Raw genomic sequence first — 23,171 nt, forward strand, 5'->3', positions numbered from 1 at the left:
TCAAGTGTTTTCTTATAAGAGATAGAATCTTCTTTTAACTATATGTTTCCCCTTACAATCATTGATTGAAAATCTAACTTCCAATTTGATGGTATTTGGAGATAGGACGTCTAAAAAGATAATTAGGGATAAGTGAGATAAAAAAGTGGGATCCTAATACAATAAGACTAGTGTCATTATAAGAAGAGAAAGAAACAGCAGGAGTGCATGCACAGAGGAAAAGGCCATATAGAGGACAAGAAGACTGCAAGGCAAGGAGGGAAACCTCTGGGGGAAAAAAAGCCCTGCTTACATATTGATCTGAGACTTCTAGCCTCTAGAAATCTAAGAAAATAAATTTTTGTTGTTTAATCTTCCCAGTCTGGGGCATTTTGTTATGAAACCCTAGATGACTGCTATACTATGTTAAACATAAATTATTAGATGAAAAAAGCCAAATCTTTCTAGTATTTTGGATAGGTAATTTCCTGTTACTTGGGTGAAGTTAAAGGGTTATTTAATATAATCATTCTTAATATTATTTCAGGAAAGCACATTGGGAATGCCCACCTATCTCTGAAACATAACTTATTGGTTTATATGTAAAAAATAAAATATCTGTTGATTTTAGTAAAAAAGAAATGAGGATAAGAGCTGAAGGTATAAGTCTTTCATATGTATTTATATTCAAACCTAGGTACACATATAATTTTCTGACATATTTTTATATTTAGTCCAAAACATATGTTGAACAACATTAGGGCTGTGACAACAGTAACAATATTAGCCATCCTGCACTGCCAGAAGGAATTTCTGTTTGTCATTTTTTTTAATATTTTTTTAAGATTTTATTTATTTTTAAAGAGGGAAGAAAGGGAGAAAGAGAGAGAGAGAGAGAGAAACATCAATGTGTGGTTGCTGGGGGTCATGTCCTGCAACCCAGGCATGTACCCTGACTGGGAATAGAACCTGCGACAGTTTGGTTCGCAGCCTGCACTCAATCCACTGAGCTACGCCAGCCAGAGCTCTGTTTGTCATTTTTGAACAATAAGATTTTAGACTGGATTGTTCAACTGAGGGCCTCCTTGACAGATTGTTGAATGTTTTTGTCAGGTCGGTCTCTACATTATTTAAACTTACTATATGTTGATAATAAATTTACTTAAGGAATCCCTCTTTATGTTGATATGGAAAAAATGCTGCAAGTAAAAAGATAAAGTAGATGACTCTTATAAGACTCTGGACATTTGAAATCTAAAAGTTACATACATGTATTTTTACATTAATGCACACATACACGTAGTACACATGTCATATGATTAGATTAATAACATGAAAGTACATGAATTCCAGCTGTATTGACTATTTTGACAGAATTGATCAAACAAACAAAAAAGCAATTCAGTCAAATATTTATATAGGTAGGCAGACAGAGAAACAGAGACAGAGAGGGAGAGGCAGACAGATGGAAAGAGGCATTTTACTTTTATTTATTACTAAATTCATTTGAAAAGCATGAACTGATGACGTATAAATATGAATTCTATATAACAATTTAGTAGCCATTGTTTTTGCCCTTTTGCATGAATATAAGAAATATGGAGGTGTCATTCACCCCTCCAAAAGGAAGTCGTAACCTTGCTACTTTTCTGCTGACTTTCTAAGTTCAAGAAGTTGTTTGGTGACAGTCACACCTCCTCTGTGAGGTGTTGCATTTGAAGATTGCATTGTCCTTCAACATGACTAAGAATATTGGAGAGTGATTGAATGTTGTCTAGTGCTTATTAATATGCATGTTGTCATTTGTCATCTCAGTCATCACTGACACTTTGTAATTTATGTTACAGTAAGCATTATATTGACTCTGAGTTGCTAGATTTCAGGCCTTTTTCTTCCTTGCAAACTCATCAAAAATTCAGGTTACCATCTTCAAGAAGCCATGCTAATAAAAAAAGATGGGTTTAAGATTTTTGACTCATTCAATCCTTTAATACAATGCCAAAGATAACTATTGAAGTTATAAAAGAAAAACAACTACATAAATTGAACTCTTTGTCTCTTTAATGGATTGTATCTAAGTGTGCTGGTTACCGCATGAAAATGTTGAATCTCCTTTGTCAAAGGTAATGAAATATGTTTTTGAATGAATACTGTATAGTCTCTGTCCTCATGAAATGTAATATCAAGTTGGAAAACTTAGGGTGTTGATTTGGCACATTTTAAGTTTAAGTTCCTATTTTAGCCAGTTTGGGCTGCTATAACAAATTTCCAGAGACTGGGTGGCTTTAACAACAAACATTTACCTCTCACAGTCTTGGAGGCTGGAAATCCAAGATCAGGGTGCCTGCATAGTCAGGCTCTTAGTGAGTGTCCTCTTCCTGGTTTACAGAGAGTAGTCTTGTTGTGTCCTCACATGGTGGAAAGAAAGCTAGCAAGGTCTCTGGCCTCTTCTTTATGAAGACTAGCCCCATTCCTGTAGGCTCCGACCTTTCAACCTAATGAATCTTTAAAGGCCCCAACTCCAAATACCATCACATGGGGATTAGGGTTCACTTAGGAATTTTCAAGGAACATAAACATTCAGTCCTATGAGATATTCAAAAGGAGATGTCAACTATATCTAAATCATTAGGGTAGTGTATCATGGGAAATATATATTTGTCAGTCATTAGCATAAAACTAGTAAGTAAAGCAGTGTAAAATAGAGGATGTACTGAAGAAGAGCATGTAGAATGAGAAAATGGCAAAGCACATAAATCTGTAGTATGTCAATGTTTATTAGCCAAGTGGGATATCGATGTATTACAATGGTATTTTACAAAGAAATAAATACTTTAAAAAAAACTGTGGGCACAAAAGGTTTAACGTGAAAAAAATAAGTGCATAAATTCATAATATGTAAATACACCAAATGTGTTAGAAAGGTAAATTATGAAGTAAAATTATCTTTAATAGGAACGAATTGATACTATCATATTCTTAGGGTCCATTTTGCATCTATACCTAGTGAATCAGACATTTTTATGGCCAAGGAGTCTTTAAAATTAAAATAAAAATTTAAGACCATTAAATCCAATGTTAATAAGGCTCAGATAAATAATTATAAAATGTTTTAATGAATCTTAGGCATGTGTAACTTTGACAAGTTCAGTCACTTGTGAAACCATTTTAAGTTTCTGATAAGAAGAAACAAACACAAATTTTCTTACTAGATTACCACCCTAACCATAATCTTATATTTACTCTCTTCATGTCAACCTCTGTGCTTAGACTTCCCAGTAATGGACTATCTGGTTATAAATAAGACTTTGGTCTATTTATATTTTCAGTAGATTGATAAATTTGTGTTATGTTATCCATCCTGAATTACTCTTAGTACACTGTAATTATTAGCAAAGGTTTAAGTGCGGTGAAATATCTTAGAGTGCTTTAACTTGGACAATCACATGAAAGCAAGGACATTTTTAATGAATATAGGTTAAATTATATAATAAATTAGCATTTAAAACATTACTAGAATATATTTAAAGTGTCATTGAATATTTATCAAAAAGAAAGCCTCTCCCATGCCCCAACTATTTGATATGTTAAAATTCCATTTTAAATGTTGAATGTTTTCCATTCTTGTAATCATCTACCTAGATATACAGTCTATCTACACAAGATCTGGAAAATAATTCTACAACTGCATTTGAGTATTCAAGAACAACTAAGTCAGTTACTTTCAACATCTGCTTGAAAATTACTTTGTATTTGGACTCATTCATTCAGTAACATTCATTTTGAGCTTCACAAGTGCAGGAGCTCTGCTTGTTGCCATGGATCCCCATTCATAGGAAAACGATAGGATACAGGTGTTATTTCTCTCTTCTTGTCTTTTCATTTTTTTTCTTTTTTTAAATCATTGTTCAAGTACAGTTTTCTCCCTTTTACTCCTAATCCAGCCCACCCACCCAACTCTCCCCTCTTCCCTCCCATTACCACTTTCCCCCTAGTTTTTGTACATGTGTCCTTTAAATTTGTTCCTGTAAACCCTTCCCATTCTCCCCTGAAATTTCCTCTTCTGTCCCCTGTGGGCAATGTCAGCCGGTCCTCTATTTCAGGGTCTTAGGTTATATTTTGCTTGTTTCTTTGTTTTCTCGTTTAGGTTCCTGTTAAAGGTGAGATCATATGGTATTTGTCTTTCACTGCTTGGCTTGTTTTGCTTAGCATAATGCTTTCCACCACCATCCAAGCTGTTGCAAAGGGTAGGAGCTCCTTCTTTCTTTCTGCTGCATAGAATTCCATTGTGGAAATGTACCACAGTTTTTCGATCCATTCATTTACTGATGGGCATCTAGGTTGCTTCCTGCACCTAGGTATTGTAAACTGTGCTGCTATGAGCACTGGGGTGCATAGGTTCTTTTGGATTGGTGTTTCAGTGTTCTTAGGATAAAGTCCCAGCAGTGGAATTGCTGGGTCAAAAGGCAGATCCATTTTGAGATTTCTGAGGAAGTTCCATACTGCTTTCCATAGTGGTTGTATCAGTCTGCAGTCCCACCAACAGTGCATTAGTGTTCCCTTTTCCCCACAACCTCTCCAACACTTGTTTGTTGCTTTCTTTATGATGGCCATTCTGACAGGAGTGAAGTGGTACCTCATTATGGTCTTAATTTGCATCTCTCTGATAGCTAGTGATATTGAACACGGTTTCATGTGTCTTTGGATCTTCTGTATGTCCTCCTTGGAGAAGTGTCTGTTCAAGTACTTTGCCCATTTTTCAATTGGATTCCTTGTCTTCTTAGAGTGTAAATTCTTCATATATTTTGGAGATTAAACCCTTGTCTGAGGTATCATTGGCAAATATGTTTTCCCATACAGTTGGTTCTCTTTTTATTTTGATACTGTTTTCTTTAGCTGTGCAGATGCTTTTTATTTTGATGAGGTCCCATTTCTTTATTCTTTCCTTTATGTTTCTTGCTCTAGGGGACATGTCAGTAAAAAAGATTCTGCGTGAAATATCTGAGATTTTCCTACCTACGTTTTTCTCTAGGACTTTAATGGTGTCATGGTTTATATTTAAGTCTTTTATCCACCTTGAATTTATTTTTGTATAAGGTGTAAGTTGGTGCTCGAGTTTCAATTTTTTGCACATAGCTGTCCAGTTCTCCCAACACCATTTGTTGAAGAGGAAATTTTTACTCCATTTTATGTTGCTGCCCACTTTGTCAAATATTGATTGACTATAGAGACTTGGGTTTATTTCTGGGCTCTCTGTTCTGTTCCATTGGACCATGTGCCTGTTTTTATGCCAGTACCAGGCTGTTTTGATTACAGGGGCCTTGTAATATAGTTTAGTTTCAAGTATTGTGATCCCTCCTACTTTACTCTTCTTTCTCAAAATTGCAGCAGCTATTCAGGGTCATTTATGATTCCATATAAATTTTTGAAGTGTTTGTTCTATATCTGTGAAATAAGCCATTGGTACTTTAATAGGAATTGCATTGAATGTGTAAATTGCTTTGGGTAGTATGGACATTTTGATGATATTAATTCTTCCCATTCATGAACATGGTATATGTTTCCATTTGTTTGTGTCTTCCTTGATTTCTTTCTTCAGTGTTATGTAGTTTCCTAAATACGGGTCTTTTACCTCTTTGGTTAGGTTTATTCCTAGATATTTTATTTTCCTTGTTGCTATTTCAAATGAGATTTTTTCCTTGATTTCTGCTTCTGCTGTTTCATTGATGGTGTACAGAAATGCCTTTCATTTCTGGATATTGACTTTGTATCCCGCTGTTTTGCCAAATTCATTTATTAGGTCAAGCAGTTTTTTGTGGAGTCTAAAGTATTTTCTATGTATACTATCATGTCATCTGCAAACAGTGACAGTTTTGTTTCCTCCTTTCCGATTTGGGTGCCTTTTATTTTTTTTCTTGTCTGATCGCTGTGGCTAAAACTTCCAGTACTATATTGAATAGAAGTAGTGAAGTGGATAGCCTTGTCTTGTTCTTGATCTTCGTGGAAAAGATTTTAACTTTTGCCCATTGAGTATGATGTTGGCTGTAGGTCTCTCATATATGGCCTTTATTATGTTGAGGAATGCTCCCTCTATTCTCACTTTGCTGAGTGTTTTTATCATAAATGGGTGCTGTACCTTATCAAATGCTTTTTCTGCATCTATTGATATGATCATGTGGTTTTTGTCTTTGCTTTTGTTTATGTGATGTATTACATTTACTGATTTGTGAATACGATACCATTCTTGCATCCCTGGAATGAATCCCAATTGGTTATATTGTATGATGTTTTTAACGTATTGTTGGTTGCAGTTTGCCAGTATTTTGTTGAGGATTTTAGTGTCAATGTTCATCAGTGATATTGGCCTGAAGTTTTCTTTCTTCGGTGTGTCTTTATCTGGTTTTGGAATTAGGAAGATGTTGGCCTCATAAAGAGTTTGTGAGTCTCCCAACTTTTTGTATTTTTTGGAATAGTCTGTGAAGGATAGGGATTAGCTCTTCCTTAAATGCTTTGTAGAATTCACCTGTGAAACCCTCTGGACCAGGGCTTTTGTGTGTTGGGAGTTTTTTGATTACTACTTCAATTTCTTTTGTTCTTATTGGTTTGTTCAGGCTTTCTGCTTCTTTTCCATTGAATTTTGGAAGATTATATTTTTCTAGAAATTTGTCCATTTCACCTAGGTTTTCAAATTTCTTGGCATACAGTTCTTTTTAAAGTAATTTCTTACAATCCTTTGTATTTCTGTGGTATCTGTTGTAATCTCTCCTCTTTCATTTCTGATTGTGTGCATTTGGGTATTCTCTCTTTTTTTCTTGATGAGTCTTTTTCTTAAAGGCTTGTTGATTTTGTTTATCTTTTCAAAGAACCAGCCCTTGGATTCATTGATCCTTAGAATTGTGCTTTTAGTCTCTATGTCATTTAATTCTGCTCTGATCTTGGTTATTTCCTTCCTTTTGCTTGCTCTGGGCTGTGTTTGTTGTTGTTCCTCAAGTTCTTGTAGACGTAGGGTTAGGTTGTTTGTTTGGAATGTTTCTAAGTTTTTTAGGTGGTCCTGTCTGACTACCAACTTCCCTCTCAGGTCTGCCTTGGCTGTGTCCCATAAGTTTTGGGTTGCTGTGAGTTTGTTTTTATTTGTTTCCAAAAACCTTTTGATTTCTTCCCTAATATCCTTCTTGACCCATTCATTGTTTAATAGCATGCTATTCAAACTCCGTGATTTTGAGTGTTTGGGTTTTTTTCTTTTGGTTTGGTTTCTAGCCTCAGTCCCTTGTGATGTGAGAAATGGTTGGTATGATTTCAATTTTTGTATTTGTTGAGGCTTGTTTTGTGTCCTATCATGTGATCTATCTTTGAAAATGTTCCATGTACATTTGAAAAGAGTGTGTATTTACCTTCTTTGGGATGGAGGGTTCTATATATATATCAGTTAAGCCCATTTCGTGTAGGGTATTGTTCAATGCCACAATACCTTTGTTGATATTTTTTTGGAAGATCTGTCCATTTTTGATATTGGGGTGTTAAAATCCCCCACAATAATTGAGTTGCTGTCAATATCTTTCTTGATGTCTTCTAAGATTTTCTTTATGTATTTGGGTGCTCGTAGGTTGGGTGCATATATATTTACAATATTTATGTCTTCTTGGTGGATTCTTCCCTTGAGTATTATGAAATGACCTTCTGGGTCTCTCTTTATGTTCCTTTTTTCGAAGTCGATTTTGTCAGATATGAGTATTGCTATCCTGGCTTTATTTTTCCTGTCCATTTGCTTGGAAGACTTGTTTCCAGCCCTTCACTTTCAGCCTGTGCAGGTCTTTTATCCTGAGGTGGGTCTCTGGTAGGCAGCATATGTGTGGGTCATTTTTTCTCATCCATTCAGCAATTCCATGTCTTTTGATGGAGCATTTAATCCATATATGTTTAAGGTTAATATTAATAGGTACTTTTTCATTGTCTTTTATGTATGTGTGTTCCTCTCTCTCTTTTCCTTCCCTTCCTTAAAGAAGTCCCTTTAGGATCTCTGGCAGAGCTGGTTTGGTGGAGGTGTACTCTTTTAGACTTCCTTTGTCTGGGAAGTTTCTTATTTGGCTTTCTACCTGGATTGAGAGCCTTGTTGGGTAAAGTAGCCTTGGTTGCAGACCTCTGGTTCTCATTACTTGGAATATTTCTTGCCATTGTCTTCTGGCTTGACGTGTTTTCATTGAGAAGTCAGCTGTTAGCCTTATTGGGGCTCCCTTGTATGTTACTTCCTGTTTTTCCCTTGCTGCCTTTAAGATTCTCTCTTTGTCTTGAAATTTTGCCATTTTAATTATGATGTGTCTTGAGGTAAGCCTCTTTGGGTTCCTCTTGATTGGGACTCTCTTTGTTTCCTGGATTTGTGTGACTTTTTCTCTCATCAAATTAGGGAAGTTTTCCTTCATTACTTTTTCAAATAGGTTTTCTATCCCTTCCTGTTCTTCTTCTCCTTCTGGTATCCCTAGTATATGGATATTATTATGTTGCATACTGTCTTGCATTTCTCTTAATCCCTCTTCATTCTTTCTGAGCCTCTTTTCCTTTTCTTGCTTTTTCTGGGTGTTCTTTTCTATTTTGTCCTCCAATTCACTAATCTGGTCTTCTGCTTCATCAATCCTGCTTTTCATTCCTTCTACTGTGGTCCTTAGTTCAGAAATGGCCTTCTTCATTTCCTCTTGGGCCTTGTTGGGAGTTTCTATTTCCTTTTTCATGTTTATATAGTTTGCAGTGAGATCGTTGTAGCTTCCCTCTAGTTTCTGGTAGTTCATTGTGATTTCATTGAGCTTCCTGATAATCATTGTTTTGAACTCAATATTTGATAGTTGAGTTGCCTCTATTTCATTTCGCATTTTTTCTGAGGCTTCCTCCTTTCCCTTCAATTGGGGATTGTTTCTTTGTTTTCTCATTGTTCGTGGGATTCTCCTTGTTAGCCTCTGTTTCTTAAATTGATCTGTTCTGGTTCCCTGTTATTATGGTGTGAACTTCTGTCGTAGAATACCTGTGAGATTCAGTGGTGAAGTCTCCTTCATGTATCCTGGTGTTCACACCTTCCCCCTACTCTTTTTTGTGATCAGTTGGAAGAGTAAGGCAAAATGGTTTAAGACAATAAGACAGTATTCTATGATATTTACAGTAGCAGCCAGTAGAGAAGAGATGGTATATCCTTTGGCTACTTATAGTGTTAACCGTGATCCTCCACCCTACTAGCCACGTTTTAGAAAGGATGGAAAGAAGGTAAGACTCTTATTGAGGACGAAAGAATTGTTAGTTGGATTTAGAAAGCTGTTTGGCTGTGGGAGGTCAGATTTCTGAAGTAGCGTGGGAATAAAGATTAGTAAATAGTAGTGTGTAAAAGAATAGAGACAACCCCCACAATAATATAGTTCAGGAAATTTCGAAGTGTGCTGCGATCAGGGAGGTGTGTTGAGTAGTATTTACAATTGTATGAACTAGGTCTTATTTACAGTAATATTAAAGCAACAATCTTGTGGCAGAATCTATTAGATCTAGATAACAAGATTAAGGAGTATAGAACCTTGAGAGGTTTACTAATGGAACACAGATGAAGGATAGTAAATTATCAACACAGCGTGACTGAGATACCAGGGGGAACCTATCAAATTACAGTATAACCAGCCAAGCAAAGAAGATTATACAGAAAGAAAAAGAATACCAAAATACTATTAAAATAAAAAATGTCAGAAAAGTGAGAAAATGATAACACAAATTTGCAGTAACTTGAAAGCTCAAAAAAAAAAGGGAAATAAAGGTGCAAGAGAGATAAATTAGGAGTGGAGGGAATAATACTAGGATGAATGGAAGAGAAACATAAGGGATTGAGAGATATAAAAATAGTAAGAATTGAAAAATAAAAAGTCACTTAAAACACAAGATAAAATCAATCAACCAACAACAGCCAAAACAAAACAAAACAAAACAAAACAAAAAAACCTCTTGTTGGTTTCTAACTGGCCAGAACAGTTTTTCTGGTCTTGGTGGCTTCAGCAGGCTGAGGGGCATTTGAAATGCGTATCACTCTTCCCAGTCAAATCTCAGTAAGTCTCTCAGGTACTATCCCCAGGGCCAGCAGGGTGCTCTCCCCAGAGCCAATCTGGCTTTCCCTTACAGGTCCCTCTGGAACTCACTGCTGAGGTCTCCTGGGCTCCTGAGTCTTTTCAGTTTCACAATGCAAGCTCCAGGGATTGCAAGGAGACATGCCCTTCCCCTAAATTCCACCGCGGCGGGCGCTATGTTCTCAGGAAGCATCTGCGATTTTTCTGGATTCACAGTGCAGTCTGTGGGGATCATAAAAGGGCGTGACCATCCACCAAATTTTTGAGTTTTGGGCTCTAGGAACTCACTAAGCGCCGTGTCCCCTCCAGGTTCACAGTGTGAGAGTTAAGATTCCCAAGGACGCGTGCGCTTCCACAGTTCACCACCGGAGGCTCCAGAAACCTGAGAATGCCCGCACCCTTTCCTGGATCGGGGCTGTGATATCTGGGTTTTCCACTGATCCACACTGCCACTGGGCTGGGGGTGCGGGCGCATGCCCAGGCCACCCCTGGTTGTGCCGGCTGGGGGCATTCACTTCTCCCAGGGCTATGGGTGGGTGCTTGCAGCCCCTGGGCGATTGTCTCCCAGTCCAACTGCCCTCTCTGTGCCTTCAAGCCACAAGTTCTCCCCTGGTGTTGCTCAACACCCATGGTCTGGGGAGGTAGCAACCACTCCGCTCTCCCAGGTGCCCTGAGGCAGACCCGGGAGCACTGGTCCTGGGGACTGCAACCCCCCTGGTCCCTGCGCTGATCCCTGGGTCCCTTTTGTCCTGAAGCAGTCTCCTTACCATCTGGTTTTTCAATGATCACTATAATTTTTGATGTCTTATTTTAAAAAATGTTTCGGTAACCTAGGCCACTTGCTCTCTTGCTCCACCAATCCGCAAGTTTTCTTCCTCTTCACAGAAGCCGAGAATCAAGCTGTCTGGAGCAAAGCTGCCATCTTTCACCCCCATCTTTTCATTTTTTAATACATAATCAAAATTAACTAATTAGTTTACATGATATTTATAGTGGTGTGCTTAAGTCTGTGATGCCACATACATATATTAGAGAGTCCTAGTTTAGAGTCTTTAGAACATAACTTTCCATAATTTAATTAAAATCCAGAGAAGTGCTTCATTGCTAAATAACCTTAATTTTATTATTCTAGGTTTCTAGTTTGTTACATTGTTTAACAAACAATGCAATAAAACAATGGAAGTTAATCCTTGTGTCCTATAAATAATATAATAAAATGTGAAATAGAGCAAGAAAAATTATAATTAGAAAAACAATGCAATTATGAATGTCAGTATACTTTAACTATGTAAGAAAGATACCTTTAAAAAGCAAAGAGTTTTTTCAAAGAATATTTAATTGCATTCATTTGGGGGGAAATTTTTAGTAAAATTTGAGGAATACCCTGTAGATTAAAAATATATGAATTACTTCAAAATTATTTCTGATATTAATATTAGTAAACAAACAAAATGACTAAATAACTTCAATTCTTTATTTTCCCCCTTTGACCTATTAAATATTATGAATACATATAATGCATATAAAATTCTACAGTTTTGAATGTTTGGACCAACTCAACAATGGGCAATGGACACTAAAATTGTAATACCAGAAATAATTTGAATCATGTTAATTAAGAATAAATAAATTTGGAAGCTGGCAGGTGTGGTTTAGTTGGTTGAAGTGTTGTACAACAAAAGGTTGTAGGTTTGATTCCCAGTCAGGGAACATACATAGGTTGTAAGATTGGTCCACAGTGGTGCATATATAAGAGGGAGCTTATCAATATTTCTCTCTCCTTCTCTTCCTTCCTCCCTCTGGCAAAAAAAATGTGTGTGTGTGTATATATATATATATATATATATATATATATATATATATATATGAACAAATGAGAGCTGAAATTATTCTACTCACTATATATCTACCCACTGATTGATATATGGTTGTGTGTGTATGTATATATGTGTATGTGTATGTATATATGTACATATATATTTTATTTCCTTGAATACAACTTTGTTTAGTGTTTGAATTAAATAAAAGAAGCATGAAACAGCTGTTGGCAAGAAGAAGGTTGACACCAAGATCATTATTACAAGATATTGAATTGTCTTTCAACATATTTGTTTAAAGACATATATAAACTTAAAAAGAATCATAGATATGAAAAATCATTTTAATCATTTTGATGGTTTTGATTCTAGAACTAGTAACTCAACAAGAGAACAGTCTTATTTTTAACAGCAGATAGTAGGATAAATATTTTTATCCTAGAAATAAACAATATGCTAAACAAAAATATTTATTATTATTTCTCAAAGTAAACTCGAATAAGAAAATATATGCTGGAATAGATCAAATTATCGTTATGCATAATACTTATACACATGTACATATACAATATGCATACATTATATGTACATATACACATGTATGCATATAAAATCAATATGTAATATATACATTTATATATACTATATACATTATGCATAATATAATGAATATATTAACATACAAAATCAATGTATTGAAGCCTTATTTCTCTTTCTCCCTTTCTCTTTTTCTTGTCCTTTCTTTCTATTACTTACTCAATGACAGTTATGCAACACCAGTTGCTCAGTTATTATTGTGATTTAGAAACAGTGGCTTGAAATAGGTAAAGTTTATTTACAATTGTCTGAGGAGAATGAGAGATTGTATTGTCCCATTCACAACTATCTGTCTTTGGCTCTAGTGTAATGTCCAAAACTTATAAAGAACTTACAAAATACAACAACATAAACAGTACCAACTCCAGTAAAAAAAAAATGTGTATGTAATCTGAATAGACATTCCTCTAAAGAAAATATGGATTGCCAAAAAGCACAAGAAAATATGTTCAATGTCACTAATTATAAGGAAAATACAAATCAAAACCACAGGGAGATATCATGTCACACCTGTTAGAATGGTTATTGTCAAAACAGCAAGAGAAAAGGGTTGGTGAGAATGTGGAGAAAAGGAAACCCATGTATACTATTGGTAGGATTATAAACTTGTGTGGTCACTGTGGAAAACAATCTGGAGATTACTCAAAAAATTAAAACTAGACCTATTATATGACCCAGCTAATCCACTTCTGGGTTTCTACCTGAAAAATATGAAAATACAAATTTGAAAATATATATACACCCCTATGTTCACTGTGGCATTATTCACAATAGCCAAGATATGGAAACAACCTATTCATTCACATGGTTGAATGAATAAAAAAGATATGGTGTGTGAGTGTGTGCACACATACATATTTACACACAATGGAATATTACTTAGCCATAACATGAATAAAATCTTGCCATTTGAGACAACAGGGATGAACTTTAAGGGTATCATGCTAAGTGAGAAAATTCAGGTGGAGAAAGACATACTATATGATTTTGCACATGTATGGACCATAAAAGAAGCAAACAAACAAACAAACAAACAAAAATAAACTCATAGATACAGAGAACTTATCAGTGGTTACCAGAATGGAAGGGCATTAGTGGATGGGTAAAATGGGTGGAGGAAGTCAGCAGAATAATGTATTAGATAGCAACTTGAGTTGTGTTGATAAATTTGTAGCGTAAACACATGCCAAATTATAATGCTATATTCCTGAAACTTATATAATAAAAGAATTGTTGGAAATTAAAAAATAAATAGTATTTGAAAACACAAAGCCACATCCATTTTATGCTGAATTAATTTTAACATGTTATGTATAATTTCTCTTCAATGTTTCTGGCATTAGATAAGTGACCAACAATAATTACTGAATATCTTTATATGCAAAACTTTAGACAAATATTCTGAAAATAGGATGTAAAAATATAAATGACAAGATCAGTGACATGGGACTTGCAAAAAAAAAAAAGAGATTTAGCATGCATGCAAAGGCTCCCATATATAGGGGTTGGCCAAAAAGTTTGTGTTTTTTTTCCATAAAATGGCTCTAGTAGCACTTAGTTGTCTTTACCTTCATTCATTTGAAAAAAAATTTGTTAGATTGTGTTGTGATAGCTGTCATATCAGTGTGCATTTAAAAAAAGTATCAAATGGGTGAATTTTTGTGTAGCCATTTTAATATTGAATATGGAAGAAAATATGGAATATTTTGGTATATTATGTTTATTACTTCAAGAAAGGTAAAAATACAACTGAAATGCAAAAAAACAATATTTGTGCAGTGTATGGAGAAGGTACTGTGATTAATCAAATGCATCAAAGTGGTTTGCTACTGTAAATGGTGCTACTATGGAAACATGGAACAGACTTACAGTGACAAGAAGGGAGGGTAGAGGGGGATAATAGTGAAAAGAAGGGGATGGGACTATTGTAAGAACATGTATGAATGACCCATGCACATGAGCAATGGTGTGGGGATTGACATGGGAGCAGAGTGTGGACTGGGCAGAGGAAGGCAAAGGGTAAAAATTGGGACAGCTGTAATAGATAACAAGAAAAAACAAACAAAAAAAGAACTAATCCAATAAAGACAATTTAAAAGATTTTAAAAAGAAGTGTTTTGCAAAGTTTCACACTGGAGATTTCTCATTGGATGATGCTCAAAGGTTGGGTAGACCAGCTGAAGTTGAGAGAGATCTCATCAGGACATTAATTGAGAACAATTGATGTTATACCACATGGGAGATAGCTGACATACTCAAAATATCCAAATCAGTAAAGTTATTGGTGAAAATGAAAAATGTGTATTTTATTTCATGGAAAAAACTAAATGGACTTTTTGGCCAACCCAATGTAATAGTAATAACAGGAAAACCAGAAATAAGTGCAAACTATGAATTAAAATAACACCACTTTGCATAGCTTTCTCATTCAGTTAACACTTTAAAGCTCCTACCATGTTTAATAAACTATGTTAGTGACTGAGGACACAATACTGAACAAGTTGAATATAGCACTTATAGCTAAAGATTTATAATACAGAAAAGAACAAACAAAAATAATCTTTACAAAAGAGTGTGATAAGAAGGGTTGCACAATATGCTATAAGAGCACTAGCAAAGGTAGACAACCTTTGATAGTTGGGACGTCAGAGAGAGTTTTCCACAGAACAAATAATCTGCATAAAAGTTTTGCCCCAGATAAGTTTTTCTTTCAGTCAAATGTTGAGGGAAAAAAATAAAAAAGAAACAGTGCATGCAAAGTCATGAAGGCAGGAGAGTAACAGACAGAAATATGGCTGCAATGCAGAGTAAATGGAAGGATTCTGGGGATGACTTTAAAAAAAAAACTAAAATGAAGTGTTTGAGTTCTTAAATATTGAAATACTTAGTTGTGAATTCTGAATCCAAAACAATGTATGTATCAGCAATTAAATTAATTACCCCTTTTTGAGCTGTCATTGTTGTTTTCATCTACCAAATAAAAAACAATTTTACTTCTATATAGTTTTTGTGCAAGAATGAAATCACATATTGGATACAAAGGGGGCAGGCAGTTGGTAAAAAGTCAATAAAAAGTAGCTACTATTAAAGGATTTCTCCTCTGCATCACTGAGAATGTGGCCTCCCACATTCCAAAATAAACTGAGACTTTTTTTAGCTTCTTCATCCTTCTGAGCTTATTGACTGTCACTGGTGATAATAGTAAACAATGTCATATTTAGACCATACATTTAGACACATTTGTCATATTAGAGATCATTTCCACTGATTTATTGCTGGAATAATTAGGTTTTCTGATACTGAATGCCCATCTCTGAGCTGTGCATTTCCCCTTAAAAAGACTTGATAGTGCATATCCTGCATGTTTCCATAACTGCCACTTTTCTAAAACCTTTCTATAACTTTTTAAGTGATTTTGTTAAGTCTTGGTAAAAATAAACAAATATTTTCTAGGTATGAGTTTACTTGGTAAGACTCTGGAGCTAAAAAAGGAAATAATTTAATGTCTTAAAATAATCTGATAAATAACTAGTTCCCTGAAACAACTATTATTAATAAAGTCTTCATCCTTCTTGTTGTTTGTAACAATACCAAGGATGAAGATTCCAATATTGAGACTTTACCCAGTGCTACTGGCAATCAGTATTGAGTCTGAACCCAGCAGGAGGTCAAGAAAAAAATAAACTAATTATTGAGTAATTAGTTGTTAAATTCCTGAAAGGCACTGAAATTGGAAAAGACACTGGCATCTGGGCTGCCTGTCACTACCAAACTCAATAAGCAATGGCAGCAATTGAATATTTTCGATTGTTTTATTCAGATGGCCAGCAATCTGAGAAGATGGCAGGTTCATACCCTAATGGACCATCTTGTCTTCTTTTTCTAAGCGAGACTTTTTACAAAGGGGGAATAAACAAGGTGTGGTGAGGGCTTTGAGATTCAGGTAGAATTAGGTGAAAGAAGGTGCAACATTCCTGTCCTGGGCAGTTAGCTGTTTCCAGGGGAGGGTGGTCATCTGTCTCCCCCTGGGACACAAAGGCCTGGATGCCTCCAGTTGTCCCCAGACAGTAATCTTTAGCAAGTCCTCCAGGAGGTCAGCTGTTTTCCCGGGAACCAGGACAGGGCCTTATCTGTAGTGTCTGAAATAAAAGCTTTAACATACACATTACTTTCCAGACTTATAACTTTTTACCTTAAGCTAAACTTTTCTAAGCCTTGAGTCCCCTATCAGCATTAAGCATATATCCAGTGAAGAAACAGAAGCAACACAAGGGTTTCCTCTTGGATCAGCCTAATCAACTATTTATAAATAGTCTGTCTCAAGCAAAGCACCAAAAAATTTGTGGTAATTCTTGATAATTGTCATTCATGACATTAGAAGGAAGGCAGTAGACATTATTCAGGTTAAGAAACAAGAATTATTGCCAAAGACAATGACAAAGAGAAAGAAAGTACAACCCTGTAAGAGTAAAATCACACCACCTCAGGTGACAGAGTTGTAAGGGATGATTGCTACTGGCTGTTATTCTTCCTTCCATCTAGAAAAGAAGTGTTAACTACTAGGAAAATGCCAGGGGCAGTGATGATCTCACAAGCAAACAGGTGATTGCTACTCTGAGGGATAACATCCTTCTCTTGGTACAAATTGTAAAGATGAATGACAACCTTCAAATAGTTAAGTTTAAATAAAGATAATATGCATGATGGATAAAACATAGGCTTTTGAACCAATCTTGGATTTATTCTCAAATTCCTAGTTTACTAGCTTTCTTTCTTCATCTGTAAAATGTGAATAATAAAGACACTTGCCTCTTATGATAGTTGTGTACAATAAATAAGATAATAAATACAAGGTGCTTATCACGGTGTATGGTATACAATAATTACTTAATACATATTTTATTATTTTAAAATAAAATGACTTTGAACAAATAGCTAGACAGACTAATGCTGTTATCTGGGTCAGTTCAAAGCTGCTTAGTTAACATGCCTCCTCCAGGTGAAATTTGCTTATGGGCCAAAACGTTGGCATTAGCAGCTCCAGTCTACATGGAAAACATAATCTCTACCAATCAGGCCTTTCCATGGCACCATCATAGGAGAACCATAGTATCTGCTAGATCTGAGTACTCAGATGGACTGCTTATGTTCTTACCATATGTGGACTGGGTAATAACTCAGAGCAGGATAGTAATATTGGCTATTTATAAGTTGACAGTAAATTAACAGAGATTAGAATCCTAATGCTTCAGAACACTTACAAATGATAAGAAAATGGATGAGCAATGAACCACAGACCTGCTATGTCTCACATTTTTATTAGTTATATGGACAAAAATCTAAATGACAGGTTGGTCAAATCAACAAATTACACAAAACACAGCACAGTGATTATATACACCCTAAGAAAGAAGATACCTAGTAAGTAGATCTTCTGGTGGCTAACTTGGCTCAAATTCAAAACAAAAAAAGCAAACAAAACAGAGCCCAGCAGCCATTTTTACACAGAGACCTCTCATGCAAACTGTACTTCAGGAATAAGCTTGCACTGAACTTCCAGCCTGCACTATTTTTCAGCCATCTGAGCCAGCCCTTACAAAGGAATTCCTGAAACTGTTTATCAACCAATAGGATAGAGTATTTCCCTATCCAATCAGAGCTGCAAGCTATATTCCCATCAGCATCTTCACCAACCGATCAAAACATCTTTATTTTGAACAATTAGGACAGTGCCTTTGGGGCCAATCAAACTGTAATGATTTGGAGTGCTCATTTGCATGAGGACAGACCAATCAAGGATCAGGGACAGAAACTTCTGTCTACATCTCTCAGTTCCCCTCTGTCTCAGGAAGTACCCTTTCCCTTTTCACTGAAGGCTAAAAGACTGCACTTCTCTGGCTGGGGCCTAAACACCAAAGGTGTCTCACAGGAGCACAGTGAAGCAGATCAGCACAAAACGGAACTGAGTGGACAAAGTCAGAGCAGGTGGAGCAGATCACAGTAGACCAGAGTTGTCTAACTGGAGAGAGTCCTCACCCTGGGGCCACCTCATCCAAGGGAGTCCTCACAGCTCTGCTGTACTCACAACTGTGCTGTATCATAATTGAGCTATTTGAAATGAATAAAGTTTCCTTCTTAACTATACTACAAATTGGGGATTCCTGTTGGTGTTGAATTCTCACCAGCGACTCAGGTTGACAGTTAAAAGCATGGATTAAAAGTTACTTTGGTATAAATTTAGTCTGACTTAATCCCCAAACCATCCCCTACTGGTTTAAAATTGTGACTGTGTCCATTATTAGCTGTATGACTATAGGCAGGCTACTTAATCTCTTGTGAAAAGGAGATCATCATTGCAGCCGCTGCATAGGGTATCTGTTTTTTTGGGGGTGGAGATTACATGAGACTCCATGTGAAAGCTTTTGCTCTTGTTCTTGACACATTAGGTACACAATAGAAGTTTTTGCTATCACACATATACACACATGTACTCATGCATCAGTATAACTTCATGATTGGTATAGAATAATATAATAAATCAAGCTGTGCATGGCCTTTCCCATTTGTAACTTGGGGAAATGAAGGCAGAAAATAGAAATAAGAAACAGGAAAAGTCAGAGAAATAAAGGGATAGAAAATTCATAATGCTAGGAAGAAAAGGTGGTTGGCTCTCAGTCACAGGGAAAGAATATAAAATTAATAAAAGAACCCAGGTGTTATATATCCTGTTGTCTTCAGAAACCATACCTCTGTTCCTGATTCACCTGCTCCCTCATCCTCTCAAGCTCTGGCAAACTAATATAGAATGGTTAGCAGATGGTCCAGGTTGACCTCCAAAAGTCACAAATTTATAAACTGCATAGGGAAGTTGAAATGCTCCAAAGCCCTAAATAGGATTCTTTTAAGAACTAGCTATTGAAATGGCTTAATGTTCATGTCATTGTCTCCTGCTAAGACTTCTGTTGAACTCTGAATAATGAAAATTTAGAAAATCCAGATGTGTTTCTTGATAATAATCAAAAAGACTAAATTTGTTTGCTTTGTAGTGCAAAGAATACCAAGAAATGTTTATTTCCTATGTCTATGTAGCATTTTAAATTCTTACTTTATCTATATTTGTATAACCACATTAATATATGCAAGACCACTCAATCCAAAAAAATCAACAATTAACACTACATTCAGTTTTCAGCAAAACACAAATTAACATTTGCATGATGGACTAGATCAATTTTATTTTGATAACAAGGCATGCTTATCAAGTGAGTCAATCAGCCACACTGTGTTTTATTTCTTCCTTATTCTGTCAAAGTGGAGTCCTTCTAGAATGTAGGAAAGAACATCCATGTCAAAGGTGGGGAAGGACAAAAATAAGGGCAAAAGGTAATGACTCCAAATGATTTACAGAGGGAATTTTACTTTGCATCTGAAATTTATCTCACTGTTATAATCAAGTTCATTAAATATATTTCCAAATAAAATTCTTGTATATGTATAAAACATATAATTGCCATGTGCTTAATTGTGTCCAGTTCTCCAAAAGTTATCCATGATGTTGGGATAAAAATATGGATAAGATCAGATGATATTTGATTAGATATTAGGTTTAGCATAGGCTTTAGGTGCTATAAAGGAAATTAAAGGTGGCAGGGTACTTTTGAATTAAAGTAATTAAAATGATCAAAGTAAAGTTTCATCCTTCCTCTGAAGAATATTGAATTCCAGTAGAGGTCTGAGAGAGACAAATTATAGATGTAAATTTTATTCAGATTTTCTCCTTAAGAGTATATAGAAAGATTCCGTCAATTAGCTATTTGATATTGATTGAGCATCTCAATGTGCCAGGCATTCTTCTTAGTACCTAATTTAAGAACTAGACAAAAAGTGACCAACATCTGCTCTTATGCCACTTACGTTATAATTAAAAGCTTACAAAATTATGTTAGACAGTGATAAACAAAAATAAATCCAGGTAAGAATTAAAATATTTTTTTCTAATTTTTCCTTGGACAGAAATCATAGTATTGACCTGCATATCTCACACAGGCTCTTCATTTTCTAATTTACCTTTTGAGACATTTTTTACTTTATGGCACTACTCCAAGAGCATCATACAGAGGTGGGCCAAAGTAAGGTTGTAGCTGTGAGTACTCAAAACACAGAGTTAATTCTTGTATTATTATTTATTAATTATTGAAATATTTCCATACAGACAACTGTAAACCTACTTTTGCCCACCCCTGTATAATTTCTCCAAAGTTTCCTGCAGAATAAATTTTACCAGATGGCAGGATAGAAAAATTAGAGAAATAGGTAGATAGATAGATAGATAGATGATAGATAGATAGATAGATAGATAGATAGATAGATAGATGGAGAGAGGGAGAGAAAGAGAGAGAATATGCTGGCAATAATCACTATGACAAAGGAATGGCTGTCCAATTACCTGGCTGGTTCCTATAGAAAAGAAAAACAAAATGAGCTTCTTACCTTTTTACCAGTTATGAAAAAATTTAACATTTCATAGATGAGCCAATAATTATTTCTATGAACTATGTGCCACTTGCTTTAAGTAGTGAAGTGTATTTTTAAATTATGGCAACAGTCTTTCAACCATTTTTGTTATGGTTTTTTATCTTTTTATATAGCTTCTTGAGTATTTCAGTGGAAAGTTGTAAGACACTTTCCCTTTCATAACCCGTACCTCTATCTCCTCTCATTGCATAGTCTTCTCTACTGTTCTAATGTATCTTCTTGGCAAAATGAAAGAAATACACCTAGGAAAATTACAGTGTGATGCCATTTATTTTGGTAATCCTTTGAGAATTCAACTTAAGAAGGGTAAAATGAGTATGAAGATAATACAATAATGAATAAATAGTAATATGAGAATAAGCTCTAGATTTCACATATTTGCAACCATAAACCTACTTTTGCCTCACCATGTGTGTGTATGTATATGTATTTGTCTGGAAGAAGTCATTGTTAATATAACAATAACAGTTTGCATGACATCAATGTGACCTGGCAGCCAAGGAGAGTAGACTGGAACACATATGCAAGAACAAAGATGACTTCACTGTACTAGTCAGTGGGGGTGTTAGACACCATTGAGTGTGTATGTGTGCTGTGTGGCCAGTATAGTCAAATGACCAAGCAAGTAGAGTAATGAATCTGCATCAAATTTTGTGTTAAGCTTGAACATTGCTCCAAGCAAACTATTCAGATAATTCAGAAGGCCACAAGTATGGGCATCTGGTGATTGTTGATTTCATCATAACAAAGCACCCTCTCATGCATCACCTTTCATGCACAGTTTTTGACAAAACATCAAATCACCCAGATGTCTCAGGTCCCCTACAGCCCATATTTGGCAACCCATGACTTCTGGCTTTTCCCAAAACTGAAATCACCTTTAAAAGGGACAACATTTCAGACTGTCAATGAGATTCAGGAAAATACAATAGGGCAACTGATGGTGATTTTGAGAACTGTGTGAGGTCCCAAGGTGCCTACTTTGAAGGGGACTGAGGCATCATTGTCCTATGTACAATATTTCTTGTATCTTCTTCAATATATGTCTCTGTTTTTAATATTACATAGCCAGATATCTTCTGGACAGACTATGTGTGTGTGTGTGTGTGTGTACCAATGAAACTAGATATTTAATTTCAATTTTATGTGTTTTAGGGAATTTCAGTTTTATGGAAACTAACTCCCCCAAAACACAACAAAAGTGAAAAGGGTTTCTGAATTGGATGCAGAAAAGATTTTAAAGAAAGCAATCATCTTGAAATGAAGAGAGAAGAAAAAGAACAATGAAGTTTTATAGGCCCTACACTTGACTATTAGTAACTATGTCAGATAATGGCTACTCTGATGTATGTTAGAAAGTGCCTAGATTTTCCCAGATTTATTGCAGCCGATAAACACAGAGTGATCAAATAAGTATGTACTACCTTAGCTTTACATGAGAATGTATAATGAGCAAGTTAGAGTTGTTAAGTATAATTATTTTTAAACTATTTCTTTTATAGAAACATGTAGTCTTATTTCAGATATAAGAACTGAGATTTTAAAAGTTGCACCAGAGGGTTCTGGCCAAGACTGAGGCATATGTAGAAACACTTCATTTGCTTGCACAACCAAAAGAAGGATAACAACCAATTTAAGAAACAATAAACAACCAGAAGTGCCAAAAATCAAACTGCATGGAATGCCAATAACCAAGGAGTTAAAGAAATATTCATCCAGACTGGTAGAAGAGATGGAGACTGGAGATGGGCAGCTGAGAGGAGAGGACATGTGGCAAGGCAACAGACTTCGCAGTTAAAGCAGGGCTGGCTGAATGGGAAATTAAAGAATCAAAACCTCTAGCTGTAAAATACTGCAAGGGTTGCAACAGTGGGAGAAACTCCCAATCTCACAGGAGAGTTCATTGGAAAGTGGGGCTACAGTGGGGTAAGGAAGCCGTACTGTTCTCTCTCTGATCCCTCCATCAAAGGCAGTGCCACAATGCAGCAAAGAGGACTAACCTGCCTGGTGAATACCTAAGGCTCTGTCCCCTTACAACTTAACAGGTAGCTGAGACAAAGAAATATGGTCCAAAAATGTATAGACCAAAACTCCAGAAGAAGAGCTAGTGACCAGGACATAGACAATCTACCTAATGCAGAGTTCCAAATACTGGTAA

Source organism: Phyllostomus hastatus, unplaced genomic scaffold (assembly GCF_019186645.2).
Source record: "Phyllostomus hastatus isolate PE091 unplaced genomic scaffold, TTU_PhHast_1.1 phas_contig_90, whole genome shotgun sequence".
Taxonomy (NCBI): Eukaryota; Metazoa; Chordata; class Mammalia; order Chiroptera; family Phyllostomidae; genus Phyllostomus; species Phyllostomus hastatus.